Source organism: Meles meles, chromosome 6, assembly GCF_922984935.1.
Source record: "Meles meles chromosome 6, mMelMel3.1 paternal haplotype, whole genome shotgun sequence".
NCBI classification, from domain to species: Eukaryota; Metazoa; Chordata; class Mammalia; order Carnivora; family Mustelidae; genus Meles; species Meles meles.
In genome coordinates this window covers 11,758,980-11,767,084 of record NC_060071.1, presented here as the reverse complement: position 1 = coordinate 11,767,084, position 8,105 = coordinate 11,758,980, and the positions used below count along the sequence as shown (strand labels likewise).

Genomic DNA, 8,105 nt, shown 5'->3' with positions numbered 1-8,105 from the left:
TAATTTACCGTAATAATAACTTGAACATTTTTTCATGTTTCCAAGTATACGACCGTATTTTTAAAAAAAAAATATTTTATTTTTATTTTTTTTTAAAGATTTTATTTATTCATTTGACAGAGAGAGATCACAAGTAGGCAGAGAGGCAGGCAGAGAGAGAGAGGGAAGCAGGCCCCCTGTTGAGCAAAGAGCCCGATGCGGGACTCGATCCCAGGACCCTGAGATCATGACCTGAGCCGAAGGCAGCGGCTTAACCCACTGAGCCACCCAGGTGCCCCCCCAAAAATATTTTATTTTTAAGTCATCTCTACACCCACTGTGGGACTCGAACTTGCAACTCTGGGACCAAGGGTCCCACGCTTCACCAACTGAGCCAGCCAGGTTCCCTGACTATAATGTTATTTTTGAAGGTTCCATAGTAGTCCATTTTAAAGATGCAACATAATTTAGGGTATTTAATGTCCTCTTGGTGGGCATTTAGAAAGGTTCTAGTTTATTTTTTTTTTAAGATTTTATTTATTTATTTATCAGAGAGAGAGAGAGAGAGAGAAGGCACACACAAGCAGGGGGAGGAGCAGACAGAGGGAGAAGCAGGCTTCCCACTGAGCAAGGAGCTCGATGTGGGACTCGATCCCAGGATCCTGAGCCGAAGGCAGATGCTTAACCTCCAGAGCCACCCAGGCATTCCAGAAAGGTTCTAGTTTTTGATATGGAGAGATGACTCTTCTCCTTACTTGATGTAACCAAGTGAGGTCAAGTTGAGAAAGGGGCGTAGACTTAGGGCAATGAGACCAGGGAGAGACATAGAATGTCCAGGGATCTCAAGAACTCTTGGTGGCACTTCTCCACACACTTTCCTGTCCATGTGAGAGTCAGACCATGTGCAGCCTATGGCCATCCTGTCTGTAAGGTGAGGGGGTTGGTCCCACGATTTCTTTGGTCGTTTCCATGTTTGTGAATTTTTGACCAGTTGACTGATCTTCAAGTTCTCCTCTAGTGTGCTTCCTCCTGTGTGAAATGGGAATAGAAATGCCCTTCCCAGGGGGATTGGAGGATTAAATGTGATCATGTACGTCTATCATGGACCCCAACACAGTAAGCCCTCATCAAATCTCCCGTTACTAGGTTGAACCAAATGAAATTGCCATATTTTGTAGGTTGAACATGACTACTCTCGGCGATTTCACGTGGTCCAAGCTAATAGTTTTTCTCCTATAATGTGCTTCCATTTGTGATCCCCCCCCCTTATATACAAGCTCACTTTTCTTCTGATTTCCCTTCTCACTCGGTCTTGAGAAGCCAGACAGCAAAGGGCCTGCTGATCGGCAGCAGTGACCGAGGGGAACATGGGTCAGAGGAGGACGGGCAGGTCTGAGGTCTAGTGCCCACCTTTCAGAAAGAAATACCTCGACACCTCCTGTATTGTATTGTATTTACTTAGTATTATTGTTAATTTTAAGTAGGCTCCACGCCCAACTTGGGGCTCGAACTCACCATCCTAAGATCAAGAGTCACATGCTCTATCCTGGACTGAGCCTGCCAGGTGCCTCGGGATACCTCCTCTGTTTAAAGTGAACTCTAAAGATGCCTTTGATTCCTTGGGGTTTTTGAAATGCTGATGGGTAATGGGGGTGGGCCAGGGGCTGGCAGTCCCATCTGAGATTCCCAAGGCAGCTGCTTGGAATTCTCCCTTCGCATGCCAAGCCGCGGCACATCCTTGGTATTCTACATTGGGGAGATATGTGGTTGAGAATATGCATGAGAACGTTGTGAGTGTGTGTGCACGTGTGCATGCATGAGGGGCCATGGGGGAAGAGGTGCGCTTGTACCTCTGCACGAGGAAGAAAAACAATTGGGGGAAAGGGAATTGGAGAAAGAAATATATAAAGACCCTTAAAGAGAAAACTGTTCTCATCCTAATCACCTGAGCCAACCTCTGTCTTATTTGGGAAGCCTTTTCGACATTACCATGAAAGACAGCCATCAGGTGATCACTGAGCACCAAATGATTCTAGTCTTGTACCAGACACAGCAATCTCTCTTCTCGAGCTCCTGAATTACCAGAATATTCTTGTCTAACAGCAAAGGGATAGCAAAAATTGTGAGCCTCCCTGAATGTTTTCTGTTTTTGTTTTCTTCCCACATGCCCATGTGATGTCAACTCTGAGGCTCTTCCCTGGCCCCTTTCCCAGCTGGGGGCCACTTAGCACAGGTGAGTGGGGGCAGTGGGAGTAGGGCAGGTGCCGGAGGGCTGGGGAAGAGCAGCCTCCGGGAGCTCTTCTGGTCTGCATCCCTGGAGGACGGAAAGTCACAGTAGGAAATACACAGGTTGATGGGGAGGGAGATGATGGGGAAGGTCCATGTGCTGACATCCAGGACGGGGGCCGCTGAGGACCGTCTGATGAAGGCCAGGCAGTGGTGCAGGGCAGTGACCCTACACAGGGCTGGGTGGGTGACCGACATCATGGGGTAGCCTCGGGAGAGTCTGTATAGAGTCCCCAGGTCAGGGTGTTGAAATGGGGGAACTGGCAAGAGTAGAGGATTCTTCCTGGAAGAAATAAATGTTCCAACATGGAGTCTGGCAGTAGCTGCTGTTCTGCCCATGACAGCTGGGATGGCCCTCAAAATGGTTCTGACCTACGTGCTGACAACACTGATCTCTTAACGGGGTAGAGCAGCAGGTATACAGGGAAATGTGGGAGGCCCCAGCGCTCCTGCAGGTGGAGTGGGTTCACCCCTCTTCCCCCGCCCCCGGCTGGAAGGGCATGTCCTGGAACAGCACAGCAAGTGGCCAAGGACACCGTCAGCCATGGACTGATCTGTCCACGAACCAGGGGTCTGTTTTTTGTCCCATCCATGTTTGAATCCAATGACGCCTCAAAAGACTGATGGTTGGAGTTGGTGGCACAGGACGCAAGGCCTGTTACGAGAAAAGGAAGTAGGAAGCAGGGCCAGTCCGCAGGCCCCTGAGCCTGCAAACCCAGCTGAGAGCTGTGAGTTGGATCTTGGGCAGCAGAGCCAGAATTCCTGGCAAATCATCCGGACGCCGCTTCAGGTCTCCCCACCGCTTTCTGGAAGCTGGTTCCAGCGTCAGCATTTAGTTCTTTTTCCTTTGGCTTTGCGGACAGAGGCAGGATGGGGGTGGAAGAGGTCTCACGTCCTAGATGTCTGCTATGGCCTGACCCGAAGGTGTTTTTCCCAGGAAAGAAAATGGCGCTGGTCTCACTTCCGTTTTACTTGCTGGTTGAGGCTTCTGTCCAGCTGTGTGACACGCAGGCGCGTGAGGAAGATCAAGTGCTAAAATGTCACCCGCGGCTTATGGACGCTCCTGAAAAGATCATTTGTGTGAGGGGATTCCTGCGGTGCCCCCCTTTTCTGGAAGCCATACACATCCTTTGACCCAGCCCGTCAGGAGGCATGAGGAGAGAGTGTGCGGGGACGGGCTGTAGTGCCCGAGTCTGGCTGCTGCCTGGGGTCCCTGTGTCCTCTCTCCTCATGGTTGCCGGGCACTGCCATCTTCCTTTTCCTGAACTTTCACTTCCATGGTTAGTCTTCTGGGCCTGGGAAGGGCACACCACATAGGGAAACAGCATGAGCGACATTCTGAAGGTAGGCAGTGTCCTGGCGTCTTTGGTAACCTTTTAGCAAACCATCTCTGGGCCCTGTTTTACTCATCACCCGGAAGGAGGCCCCCTTCCTAGTGTTATTTTCACATGCACACCTGGGGCTGACCCAAGTCCCTGCTCATCCTCGCCGAAGTGGGCTTGGTGCTTCAAAGAGGACGGTTAGAGATGACGGCTAATGCCACTGATGTGTGTTCCTGGAACGAGGACCTAGGATCTGCATAGCCACCCAGATTTACAGTAGACCAAGGAGTCTCATTGCTTGGCAAAGTCAAGGGGCAGGATTACACAGGGGGCAATGGGGTTTAGTGATTGAGCAGAGGGTATATCATTAAAACGTTTTTTTTCCCCTTATGATGAGCTATAAATTTTTGTTGTGGATAATTTTTATTGCAGAGGAAAATATCCAATAGCACAAGAACAAAAATAAAAAGGATTCTGGGGGTGCCTGGGTGGTTCAGTCTGTTAGGCATCTGCCTTCAGCTCAGGTCATGATCCCAGGGTCCTGGGACTGGAGCCCTGCATTGGGCTCCCCGCTGAGTGCCCATCCCTGCCTTGTGCTCTCTTTTTCTCTCTCTCTCAGATAAATAAATAAATAAATCTTAAAAAGAGAGAGAGAGAGAGAGAGATATTCTGGAAGCTTCTCCCTCCCCCCAGAAGTAATAGGATCTGTTTGATGTTTGACATGAAATTTTTAAAAAAGATTTTACTTATATGAGAGAAAGCAAGCACACGAGTTGGGGTGGTGGTGAGGAAGGATATGGGGAGATGGAGAAGCACACTTCCCACTGAGCAGGGAGCCTGATGTGGGGCTTGATCGAGGACCCCAAGATCATGACCTGAGCCTTAGGCAGATGCTTAACTGACTGAGCTACCCAGGCGCCCCCCAACATGAAATTCTTAAATAAGTTCTTTTTCCAGTTATCATTGCTGCATAACAAACCACCCTAATACTTAGTGGCGTCAATCACCATTTTCGTATGCTCACAGATTCTGTGGGTCAGGAATTCAGGCTGGGCACAGCCATGGTGTTGTCTCTGCTCCATGGTGTCTGGGCCTTCAGCTAGGAAGACTGAAATGCTGGGGATGACTTGACTGCTGAGGGTTGGAATCATCTGGAAGTGTCTTCACTCACACATCCAGTGGGTGATTTTAGATGATGGCTTGAACCTCCCACTGGCTGTTAACTGGAACAAATACAGATGATCTCTCCATATAAACTGGCGTGGGCTTCCTTGCAATGGGATAGCTGGATTCCTAGAGAGAGTATCCCAAGAGATAGGAAGTAGAAGCTTGCCAGTGTCTTCAGAGACTGGACATGGTCATAGTGTCATTTTTACTGTATTCTGTTGGTCAAAGACTAACAGGACCCACGTTTGACATTGACACTACATTTTGATGGGAAGAACGGGAGAGAATTTGGGAGCTCCATTTTAAAACCTCCACAGTTCCCCAGGTGGCGTGTAGCTCAGTGATAAAGAGGTGAGGGTCTGGGTTCTTACTGGCTGCGTGATCTTAGGCAGGTTCATGGTGTAGAAACTATTGCTCACTGGTATCTATTTCTTTTCTTCACTTCCTGGGAGCACGGATAAGCTATTCCCCAGCCTCTTGCATCTAGGAGGGCTTGAGAAACTAGTTTTAGCTGGTGGACTGTGAGCAGAAGTGTCAAGTGTCACCGTGAGTTGAGGGGACGAAGAGCCACGGGTTTTCTTGCTCTCTCCCTCATGCTTGCTGTCTACTTGCCAGGAATCAAGTGGCAGCTCAGGGTAGGAGGTGCGGGAGTCACAATATGGAAGGAGCCTGGGTCCCTGAATGATGGCTGGGTAAGTCCTTTGTTTCATGCCCTCTGCCCACAGGGATATGGGGGAGACCTAGGCTTTGACTATGTTAAGTCACTGAGGTTTTGGTTTTTTTTTTTTTTTTTTTTTTTTTTGTGATAGAGTTTAGCCTACCCTGACCAATGCATTGCCTGACCTCTCTGAACCTGTTTCCTCACTTGTAAAGTGGGGGGTATTAGCTGTAGCTCTCTTTGGGTGCCCTGCAAATGAATTTATTTGTTGAACATTTATTGTATGGTGTGTGGCCCATAGTCAGTGCTCAGTGGAAGTTAGCTACAGTTACTGAGTGTGAGTGCCAGTTAGAAGAGGGGCAGGTTTGTGTGTGCACGGATGGGAGTCTAGCAGGAGTGGAACAGCAGGGTGGCCCTCATCACCGCCGTCATCATCATCAACATCATCATCATCATCAAGATGGCACCCACCATTTACTGAACACCAGCTCGGGCCACGCTCTATCCTAGGGCTGCTTCACCTGGATTCAATTCAGTCCCCTGAGGCAGATTTTATTTGTCTTGATGTGGAGATGAGGATCCCAGGGCCCAGGGGTACTGCTGAAGCTGTTTGAAGTCATGGGCAGGCTTTTAAATTCAGGGCTCCCTGACCTCAAAGCCTGACTTGTTTCACTGCAGGGATGACACCTCGTGCATTTTTGGGAAATGTGACATGTATTTAAAGGAAAAAAAGAGGCCTCCACCTGGCTGCCATCTCACCGGGGAAGTGGTGTGTTTTCCTTTTGAGATTTTCTCTCCTTCAAGTTGCAGGGATTTGCTTTTGTCTATTAATCTTTGGCAGAAAGCTTGCCTACAAATGTGGATGGGCCCTGCGTCCTTCCCTTCCCCAGGGTCCTCTTGCTTTTCTGTTCTGTTTGAACTCTCTAGGCTCTCTGTGGACTCGGTCAGTGGAGAAGGGACCTGGATCTCCAGAACAAAGCCCCCGTCTGAGTCCCAAAAGTCTCTCTTTGGCTTGAGGCCTCCTGTGCGGAGAGTTTTAAAGCCCTCTCAGTGGCATTGATAACCCAAGGTGGGATTATAACACCAAAGTGGCTTGCTTGCTCGCTTTTTTCTCTGTGTTGCTTGCCGAAAGCAACTTGCATTTCCACAGGAATAAGAAAGTCTTGGTAAAGCTTTGTGCTGGTGCTTAAAATCCTGGTACTCGATTCATTCCATGAACCAGCAACTCATGCCTCTGCGCAGTTGCGTGTAACTGGCTCCCTCTCCCTCCTCTTTGAGACACCCGTTTGCTTTAGCAGCATACCCCACTGCACAGACCAGTAGGCTAGAAGGTGTGGATTCTGTCGTTGGCTTTCCGGGGGTGCCCCTGGACCACATTTGTGTTTTCATTAGGAGGACAGTTCTAATTGCTACGATGAGGCTGTGCCCACTGTCAGTGTGCTGAGCCCAGACAAACAAAGAGAAGGGTTTATGACATATTTTACTCACATTGTTCCTTTTCTGGCTCAGATAGAACTTTCAACACAAACCGCTTCTTTCTTCATTTTTATCCCGCAGGGAGTTCTTCTTTTGAAAGCAATACGGAGGGCAAGGGGGATAAAGTCAAATTCTGCCCTTCAGATAATCTTTGAAACATCTATGAATATGCTGGGAGTGGGTGGGAACCTTGGCCACTTGGTGCTAGAACAATGGGTAAAGTTCATTTTCTTCTAGAATGTTGTTATTATTATTATGTTGTTGGGAAGTATCATAGACTATTACAGAAATTCTGCTGCAATAAAACTTTGAGAACTATTTTGTTCTTTAAAAATGCTGCTACAGGGCGCCTGGGTGGCTCAGTGGGTTAAAGCCTCTGCCTTTGGCTCAGGTCATGGTCCTGGTGTCCTGGGATTGAGCCCCGCATCGGGCTCTCTGCTCAGCGGGGAGCCTGCTTCCTCCTCTGTCTCTGCCTGCCTCTCTGCCTACTTGTGATCTCTGTCAAATAAATAAATAAATAAAATCTTAAAAAAAAAAAAAAAGACAAATGCTGCTACTGGGACATCTGGGTGGCTCAGTTGGTTAAGCGTCTGCCTTTGGCTCAGGTCTGGGATCAAGTTCCGCATGGGGCTCCCTGCTCAGCAGAGAGCCTGCTTCCCTCTCTCCCTCTGCCTGCTGCTCTGCTTACTTGTGCTCTCTCTCCATCTCTCTGTCAAATAAATCAATAAAATCTTAAAAAAATGCTGCTACTGATATAAGTCAATCAGAGAAAGACAATTGTCATACGATCTCGCTGATAGGTGGAATTTGGGAAATAAGGCAGAGGATCATGGGGGAAGAGAGGAAAAAAAAAATGAAACAAGACGAAACCAGAGAGGGAGACAAAGCATAAGAGACTTTTAATCTCAGGAAACAAACTGAGGGTTGCTGGAGGGGATGTGGGGTGGCAGGGATGGGGTGTCTGGGTGACGGACACTGGGGAGGGTCTGTGCTATGGTGAGTGCTGTGAGTTGTGTGAGACTGATGATCCACAGACCTGTTCCCCTGAAACAAATAATACATTATATGTTAATAAAAAATTAAAAATTAAAAAAATAAAAATGCTGCTACTAAAGATGAAGACCACCCCCCCCCAAAACCCCACAAAAACAAAAACAAAAAAACCCAAACCAACAAAAACCAAAACAAAAAAACCCTTGTGGCTATTTAAGAAGTCA

At 48.2% G+C, this 8,105-nt stretch overlaps 1 pseudogene; it reads right to left on the bottom strand.

Moving 5' to 3' along the window:
- Nucleotides 1–2,157: 2,157 nt before the first annotated feature.
- On the bottom strand, nucleotides 2,158–3,544 carry LOC123943260 (annotated as a pseudogene).
- Nucleotides 3,545–8,105: the final 4,561 nt, after the last annotated feature.